This window comes from Brassica oleracea, chromosome C4 (genome assembly GCF_000695525.1).
Source record: "Brassica oleracea var. oleracea cultivar TO1000 chromosome C4, BOL, whole genome shotgun sequence".
Classification (NCBI taxonomy): domain Eukaryota; kingdom Viridiplantae; phylum Streptophyta; class Magnoliopsida; order Brassicales; family Brassicaceae; genus Brassica; species Brassica oleracea.
In genome coordinates this window covers 31,953,529-31,962,982 of record NC_027751.1, presented here as the reverse complement: position 1 = coordinate 31,962,982, position 9,454 = coordinate 31,953,529, and positions in this window count along the sequence as shown.

Sequence of the window (9,454 nt, the reverse complement as noted above, 5' to 3'; positions counted from 1 at the left end):
TAAGAAAAAGTTAAAGTTGGTTTGGTTTGAATTGTTTTGTGTTTTCGTTCAGACCGAATAATAAATCTATGTAAGGTACGTAGGTTTTGCATTGCGTTGACATGAACCGTATGTATAGGAAAAAATGTAGATATACTAATGAGGAAATGGTGATACTTCATTATTTCAATTATGTCTCGTTTTATTACTAACTAATTAATTAAAGTTAGTTGTTTGGATGTCGTTTTTAAATGTGAGGTAGTGGTATGTTGTATACTATTCTTAATTAATCTGAGTTTCCTGGATTTTACTTGATACGTTAGTTTGGTGTACTAAGAAATATCCATATACATAAAATCACTAATGTAAGAAATATAATAGTGAGCACGAAGCATGCATGGGCCTAGTTTGTTACGTTATTCTACTGCGTCTAGAAAGAAAAGTAGGAACATATCGGGTATGTATATAATACAGTTCATTATTGACCGATGTCGAGAAAAAAAAAGGTTTAAAATTATTAATTATAATTGTTTGGTTGAAGTTGATGAGTGAAGTCTGTGAAGAAGAAACGTAGAAATTACTCGGAAGACGCATGTGGCGCACGTGATCGGACATCTTACTTACGTTTGACTTCTTCGTACGACAACAAACAACTCACCATATGTGCATGTGATTCACATTGATGTACTCGTTTACGTGTACAGCCACTTTCTCCAAACTCTATTTTAATTATGGTAGTGATTTTTAAACTTTTTTTTAGTGTGGCGTACATGTATTTTATTTTAGTTTTTAGTGTGGTGTAATCTTTCCAGCAATTCAATTAGAGTTTGCTTTTTATATTTATAAATTTATGTGATGAAATTGTATAGTATATGTTATAGTTAATTTGAAATCATTTTATAATTTTTAGTAAGCCATATTTTTTAAAACCTTTTTGTACAAAAAAATCCATATTATTTTTTTTTATGGTTAGAATGAATGCAATAATAAACTAAAGTAAATTCTAAAAATTATTTTCAAATATTGTAGGAGATGTAGCTGAAATAATTTTATGCGCATAAAAACTTGTCTCTACTTTATCTCTCTCTAAAATCCTCTCAAACTCAAAATCCTAGATCTCATCAGTTTGGGTGTCCGGTTTCATCTCACGGCGGTGGTCGCCCCTTATTCAGTTTCCTTCATTCTCCTTCACCCCCTTCCTTTTCTCCCCTCGCTTCCTTTCTTGGTGATTTTGGGATTATGCGCCACCGCGGTTCCAGATCTAGTGTCAGGGTGCTTCGGAACATCAGAGAACCGGGGTGAAAGATAGGGTGAGCGGTTTCTCTGGAGAATCGTATTGGCGGAGGTATCAATCTAGTGTCAGATATAGATTCCAAAAGGGGTTTATTTTCTTTCTTTGTCTCCTATGCTTCTCCTTCTCAGCATGGGTTAGCAGGCTCGCTTGGCCTGAGCAGTCGTCGGCTTCCTCATGAGGTGGAGGTGAGGTGTTCCTCTGCTCATTTATGTGTCTCCGTTGGCGTGCTTTTTTGGGTCTGTCAGTCTGGCTCTCTGAGGATGCTATGGAGTTGCTTTTGTTTCCAAGCCGAGATGACCCTCTGCGGATTCTCCGTTGCAGACGCGTGTGAGGCAGAGAGTCTTCGGTCTTGTCAACCATAGCTCTTTTCCTTGGTGGGGGTGCATGTTGAGACTGTTAGTTTCAGGGGAATGATCTAGGGCTGCCTCATGTATACTCTGTCTATGGGTGGTTCTTGATGTCTTTGTCTCTTTGGTGTAAGTTTGATGGTGTGTGGCGTATCCGGTGGCTCCTCTTTCCAAATAATGCTCGGCATCTGTCTTTGCGGGTTTGGCCGCGGGTGTTGCTGTCTCTCTGTGATGGTTGCAGAATATGAAGTCTCTTGTGAGGTGTTCTTGGTTGAGCTCAATCTTTTAGAGCTGATCATCGGGCAAGCCTATATCTACCGGGTTCATTATCTCGATTTAACTTGGGGTTCTCCTTTTGCGGCAAGCGATTGTACCAAATTTGATGTAACCTCTCGTTAGTTGTGTTGCTTGTAGTGTCAGTTTCTCCTTACCTTAGTTAGTGTTCTGGTTAGCTGCATTTCCTTTCTCTGTTCCTTGTTTATCTTTGTTCTTCCATAAAAAAAAATTAAAAGTAGGTAATGAATCTTAGCATTTTTACCAAAAAAATAAAAATAATAATTGTATGCGCATTTCACTGGAACCACTTTATATACATCAAAATAAGGGAAAACAATAAATAAACATGTCAAGCGATTAAGCGTCTACACACGCACTAATTAACTTATTGTGCAGACAATACCATAATCGAATGATATGTTATTTTAGCACTTTAGGACCAAAACCAGAGAGAACTAGTGATTTATAGCACTAAGAATACACAAAATTTCTTAACCTAAGAAAATAGACAACAATTTTGAAGCTAATCTAAACAAAATAGAAAAGTTAACAAAGTCAACTCAAAGTCAAACCGACAAAAATTAAAGAAAGATAAACTCTTGGGTTAAGATTTTCGATTAGTTTTACCCTTAGATGAAGAAATACTAACCCATGATGTCAACACAATCAACAACTGCTAATTCTTTGACCTAGGATCACTACTTTAAGCTATGCTATTCAAGTTCTATGATCTTAACTTCTATTTATTCAAGTTATTGACATCAATTTCCATTAATTACCATCAAGCATGTTTGAATCTCAAGTCTTAACCACTAAACATCATAACATCAACTTCCATTGCGTAACAAGTAAAGCATATTGATTATTCTTTCAAACATTTCATCCAACACCTCGAGACATGAAAAGCCTAAAATCAAGTTTCATGATTTTGAACTTAAATCTAGCAGTAAGCATACTAATCAAGTAAAGACCATGTAGATTAAGCACATAGCATCATAAATCAAACATTAATCACCCTAATCAGCCTAAACCAAAAGCTTTAAAAAGTTCTACTCACTAATCCAAATAAAGCCACCTAAACTCATGATAGATTGATAGATTATCAAGATATTATAAAGTGATATATAAGACTACCAAATAAATTCTTAAAAACAAGCAAGATTCAGAAGAGTTCAAGTTTAAAACAAGAAAAATCAAAGAAACTAAGAGAAAACTAAGCTTAAGTAATCTAGTGTTTTTTCCCTTAAAATACCATGTATAGTCTATAAAAACTAACCGACCGACCCAATAAACAAGGGTCAGTTTTTCATGGGTAAGAAATGGTTTTAAGGTTCACAATGGATCCATAAACCCACTGCACATACCCACTGCACATACCCGCTGCCACACTCGCTTTCTCCACAGTGGCTTCATAAAACTGCTGCACTGAGCCGCTATGAACCTTAGACATTGTTTGATCTCTTGTTCGATATTTTTTTCGCGACATAATTGATATGCTACCAGTAAATCGATCATTCAGTTCAGCTTCAAATGACTTGAAACCATCTCTATTGGAAAGCTAACTCAATTTACTATGTTGTATCAAGAGATGAGCTTCAAAAGATATCGTTAAGACCTTCATACACATAGATGTGTCATTTATTTTAGGTTTAATCTACTCCAAAACTGATAGAAACTCTCTAAAATGTGAAAATACACAAATACACATAAAAATGTAATATATATTATTAAATGCAAACAAAATGAACTAAAATAAGATGAAAATAAGTAGTAATAAAAAACAAAATCACTACACATCATCAAGCTGTCTACCAGAAATACAAAGAGAGAAATAAATAATGGTCTCGTGTAACCATTATCAACTAAAATCATCATTCCGTATTTCTATATATTGCCAAGTCAGGGACTACTGAGAAAAAAAAATCGATGTCATAAAAGCAAATTAAACATTTTCTAGTCGCATACGTTAGTTTAAAATATATCATCACATAAACATATGATCAGCGAATATTACTGACATATATAATAAAATACTTCGGAAAAGTACCCTCGTTCAGTTTTCTTTTTTCCTCTTTTTTGAAAAATTATTTTTTCCTCTTTTGTGGGTTATATATCCAAAAGAATAAAAAATTACAAAGCACAGTTACATCAGAAAACATGCAATGCCAGGCTTGGATCTAGTATAAAATTACAAAAAAATCGTTTAATTTCATATAATAGAAGATTATATCTTCTGCAGTGTCAAGCATTCTCCAGTTTCACAATATAAATTTATATGTTTGGTACCATTAGGTTTCTTCTATCGTTTTCTTGTCATTTTTCTGACACTGCCAAAACCATATCTCCTACCAAATACTGTGTGCCGACACGGAAATTGTTACAATGCGCTTCACATATTAAGATTATGTTCTTTTCGCAAGACTTTTAGAAGCACTCAAAAGAGACCCAACTTTAAATGATATTTTCTCAGTTTAGTCCGAACCATAGGATCATTTGGGAAAATAAGAAGGCAAACTCGCCGGAGAAACAGCGGGCTATAGGTTAAACGTAAATCGACAAAGCGCGTTGGAACAAGGTTCCTTTTTTTTTATAATTGGGATCACATTTATCATAATTTACAGGTTCTTTTTTTATAATTAAAATTATTTTTAATACTCACCAGAAAATGGAGATCTAAAATAGTACATCGAAGGCAAACTCACCGGAGAAACAGCAGGCTATAGGTTAAACGTAAATCGACAAAGTAAAAACAAAGTATTTTAGGGAAAACAAATTAGAGGATTCAGGCATGGGTGAAAAGTCGAAAGAAGTTGAACCTTCGCTTCCGATGAACACCATAGACCAAATCCAGAACTCGCGACTTCACTCGGCTGACTGTCCAAACAACTCGGAGATCCGTCAACACTCAATAATAGTAATGTATTGTACTGGATCCCATGACAACTTCGCTTATATATAAAAATGTTTAGGTGAGAGTAGTAATAAGATGGATGGCCTCTCTAAAAGTGTTTGTGTTGCACTCCTAAAAATATGAAACGAAGTTGATTCCTTTGTGCTATAGATTCAAAATTCTTTTGGAATGAGCTTATTTTCTGAATCAGATTTTTAAAAATCCTATGTTTGGAAGAGATTATCAAAATGACGTTGTTGTCAAATACGAGGTAGTGGTATTTTAAGAGTTTTTCTTGGGTTAACTCCCCTAGGGTACACCAACCAATAATATTTTGTAATTTCATATTCCATATCTTTAAAAAAATGAAAAAAAATAATAAGAATTTGTCAAGTTATATTATATTTTAAAAAATAAAACTTAAAAATAAATTAAAAATAATAGTAGTTGCAGAAATTTTTTTATTTTTTTTTAATGCTGTCGGCAAAACACTAAACCTTAAACTCTTGGTTAAACCCTATACCCTTGGATAAACCCTAAATACTAAATATTAAATCATAAACCCTTGGGTAAATCCTAAACACAAAAGTTTACAAGGGTTTAGGATTTATGATTTAGGGTTTAAGATTTATTCAAGGGTTTAGGGTTAGTATTTAGGGCTTAGTGTTTTTCTGTCGACGGTGTTAAAATATTTTTTTTTAAAAAATTGTTGACAACTACTATTGTTTTTTATTTATTTTAAAATTTTTATTTAAAAACATAGTATAACTAGGCAAATTCTTATTACTTTGTTTCATTAGAAAAAAAGTATTGAATATTCATTCCGTTTCATTTTAATTGTCGTTCTAGGTTTATGCACACAGATTAAGAAAACATATGATTTTGTATATTTTCAAAATAAAAACACAATTACCTATACATCCAACCATATTTCAACAATAGAAAAATAAAGTGGAGAATCTTATTAATAAATTTTGCATTGAAGCTCTAAAACGACACTTATTTTGAAATATAATTTTTCTCTGCAACGATAATTAAATCGAAACGGAGAGAATATGAAATAACGAAAAACTATTGGTTGGTGAACCTAAAGATTCACCTTAGAAGGTGAACAAAAGAAAAACTCGTACTTTAAAGAATCGATAGATTACTTCTTCAGAGATTTTTTTTTTTCTTTTTCCTTTAAGTACTATGATACACCACTACATCAGATGCGTTTAATTTAGATCATTTCTTAAAGTTGCTAATTTATTTATTTTTCTTCAGATTAAATCTGAGTTTTCTGGTTTTGTACTTAATGTTAGTTTGGTGTACTAATGGTATACCATTAGGTATTTAGGTTCCTAACATTTTGCTGAATCCCACGTCATTTATACAATCCTTCATACTACATTAAATAGTACCTAAACTATAAATATAGTAATCGACACGGTGCGTGTATTCATGGAACTATTTTATGTTCTTCTACCGCTTTAGAAAACTAATTGTAATACGGAAATATTGGATTTTATTTATATGATATATATTGACTAATGATTATCAACGGATGTCCAGAAAAAGAAACGTAGAAAGTTTGTGGGAGGAAGCATGTGGTCCACGTAATCGGACCTTTTTTTGTCATGTCTGACTTCTTCCTACGACGAGCCACTAATCAAATTTCAAACAACTCTCTTCACTGTCTCTGTGCTTGCATGTGGTTCACATTGATTGACTCGCGTACGTGTATGGCCGTTTACTCCAAAAGTCATATAAGCAATGTATGTCTTGGTGATGTATTCTTTCCGACAATTTATTTGATAGATAGCTGTTTTCTTAGTATAAGATTATTAATAGGATCTGGTCTCCCAGTATTCAAAATTTAAGTTAGGAGCCAATATTGACTACTTATGATGTGAGCTCCTCGACGGAAGTGTCCCACAAGTGTTGTTAATCTATTGACCAAGCCTATGAGCTCATCAAAACAATTTAGCTTTTTCATGAAATTTCTCATACCAACAGTGTGTTGGGCAGTTGGGCTCCTGCTTTATCACAAAAAAAAATTGGTTCTGTTATGGTGTATTTTACGTCATGTCATTAGATATGAAAAACGGTGGACCCTGATACTAGGAAGAAATTAGGGCATGGCTCAAATCCCATCTAGTTAACAAAAACGTGTGCCCACGTATGCATGTATATTTATGTCAACCATCGATATACTTTCTCTATAAAATTTTCCATATTTATACATGTATCTTTTCCGAGAGAAATTTATATATATATATATATATAACCCTGTTCCGAACTACGCTAGGCGCTAGTCGGACGACAATCTCGGACCTAGCGATTTATCAAAAAATTGGGGATTAAGCGGGATATACGCGGGACCTAGTTTTTAAAAATAGTATAAGGATATATATTAGTATATGTGAAAATGAGACGTAGAAGTAACTTAGTCCACTGGTCCGTGACACGTTTGGTGCTGAAACAGGTATCGGGTTCGATTCTGCTGTGACGCAAGTTTGCCTTTTATTTTTATCAGCGCGCTTTGAAAAAAAAAATTTAAAAAACCAGTTGAATTTGTCCTACGTCGACTAATATCACTAAGAGGGGTCTTGGAGTCTTCTTATAAATAGACAGAGAAGGACACACTTTGATTTAAGACAATTGGACCGGTTTTTTGGGCCGAAAGTTGTCGTGTAAATCTAATAATTTTTGGGTTAAATCGATTTTGGTCGGATTTTCGGCAATAATTTGGTAATTAAATCAATTAAACTGAATTCAGATTAATTGAACCGAACAGGTCCAAATCGTGGTGGTCAACCTCAGCTGAACGCCTAGACGGGCAGCTAGGCGGCCGCGTTTTAGAACAAGGATATATAATAGTGCACGAGGACAGGTGCATAATACTAATTTAAAAGAACATTAGTATGTATATTTTTCTTGAAAGGAAATTTTTTTTTTTTTTGAAAGACAGAACATTAGTATATTGATGATATAATTTGTTCGACCACCTAATTGTTCCACTACAACTTGGAAAATTTTGTCTAGTAGGATAAATCGAGTTCCACGAGATTTCCTCGTATAAAGTATCGTAGACTACCTGTCAATGAAAATGATATTTTTTACTCGTTTCTTGTTAAAATTGATAGGTTCTATAGTCTTCTCTATCGAAAGAGTAGTAGACTTAGAATTTACCCCTTCATTACTATGGAATATTACTTTTTTTTGTCACTGTTTTAATAACTAATCTTAAAGTTCATTATTAATAATCTCTTAAACATTATAACAACATATCTAACACTCCTTATTTTTAGTTTATTAATATATTCTAATACTAATCGCCAGCTACATCCACTCATCTATTTTATTAAAACACGATCATTGTTAACATTTACCCCTACTAATCTTTGAAATATTACTTTTCCGCCATTTGACATATCCTTAAATATATGTATAAAGCTAATTTTCTTAACCGCAACTACCTTTATTAAGATCAACATATTTCGTAACTTTTAATTCCAAAACATTTGTGATCAACTTCTCTCAAATATTTATATCAGTCGACGGTTTGAGGATTTATTTGATAGTGGAAATAAATATCTAATATATGGTTCTCTTAACTATATTGTCGACTACTTTTGATTCGAGAGCGTACTTCATATAAGTTATAGTTTTATAAATGTCCCTTTATAACATTAATAACCAACCCCCTTTATATTAATTAAGGAGAATTGTTTAAGTTACAACTTATAGTACAATGCTGATGTGTCAGTCTCTCAGCTCCTCTCAGAGTCCTAATGAAATAAGTTTTTTTACTAAATTACTAGATTAAGATCTGTGCTTTGCGCGGGATAAACATTATATATAAAAATTATTTTATGTATTATATGTTCTTACATATTATGAAATAATAAATATATATTGAATAATTAAAAGTCAGTAACTATTACATATATAATTAAATTGGTGCGAACGTATAAATCAATTTTATTAATCCAAACAATTTTTTAAAAATTTGATAGGATATGTAATTAAATTTAAATGATATTAACATACATAGTATATTTTTAATATTAATGTCTATTAAATGATGCTTTCTACTCATATGTTTTTTTGATCATGTGTATCTTTAATATCAAAAACTTTAAATTACTGATAACAAAATTTTCATTGTAGGAATAATAATTTTAGTAATTTATAATTTAAATTTTTTTATCAATGTTAGTTCAAAACTTTTATCAAAAAAAAATTATTCAAAGTAAATTTTGAAACTAAAATATTTATTTATTCAATATGGTTTATAGTTTAATTTAGAATGATATATATACATATATATTTTAAATCTTAATGATTAATTAAATTAGACTTTTACTTATATGATTTTGTAATCATTTGTATTTTGTCATAACAAAAATTTTAAACAATGGATCGCAAAATTTGAATGTGAGACTTTTAACAGTTTTAGTAATTTAAAGTCGTTTTTTAAAATTCAAAATATAACATATACAGAAAAATCTAAATTTTTATAATATGGTTATTGTGATTTTTTTTTAAAATTATTTTAATAGTTTAAAATTAAACAAATTTGATTGAAGATACATTATTTTTTTATCAGATCTTTATTATTCAAAATCATTAATTGTCATATATATTTTAGTCACATTAGGCAATTCCGTAATCTTTATTTAA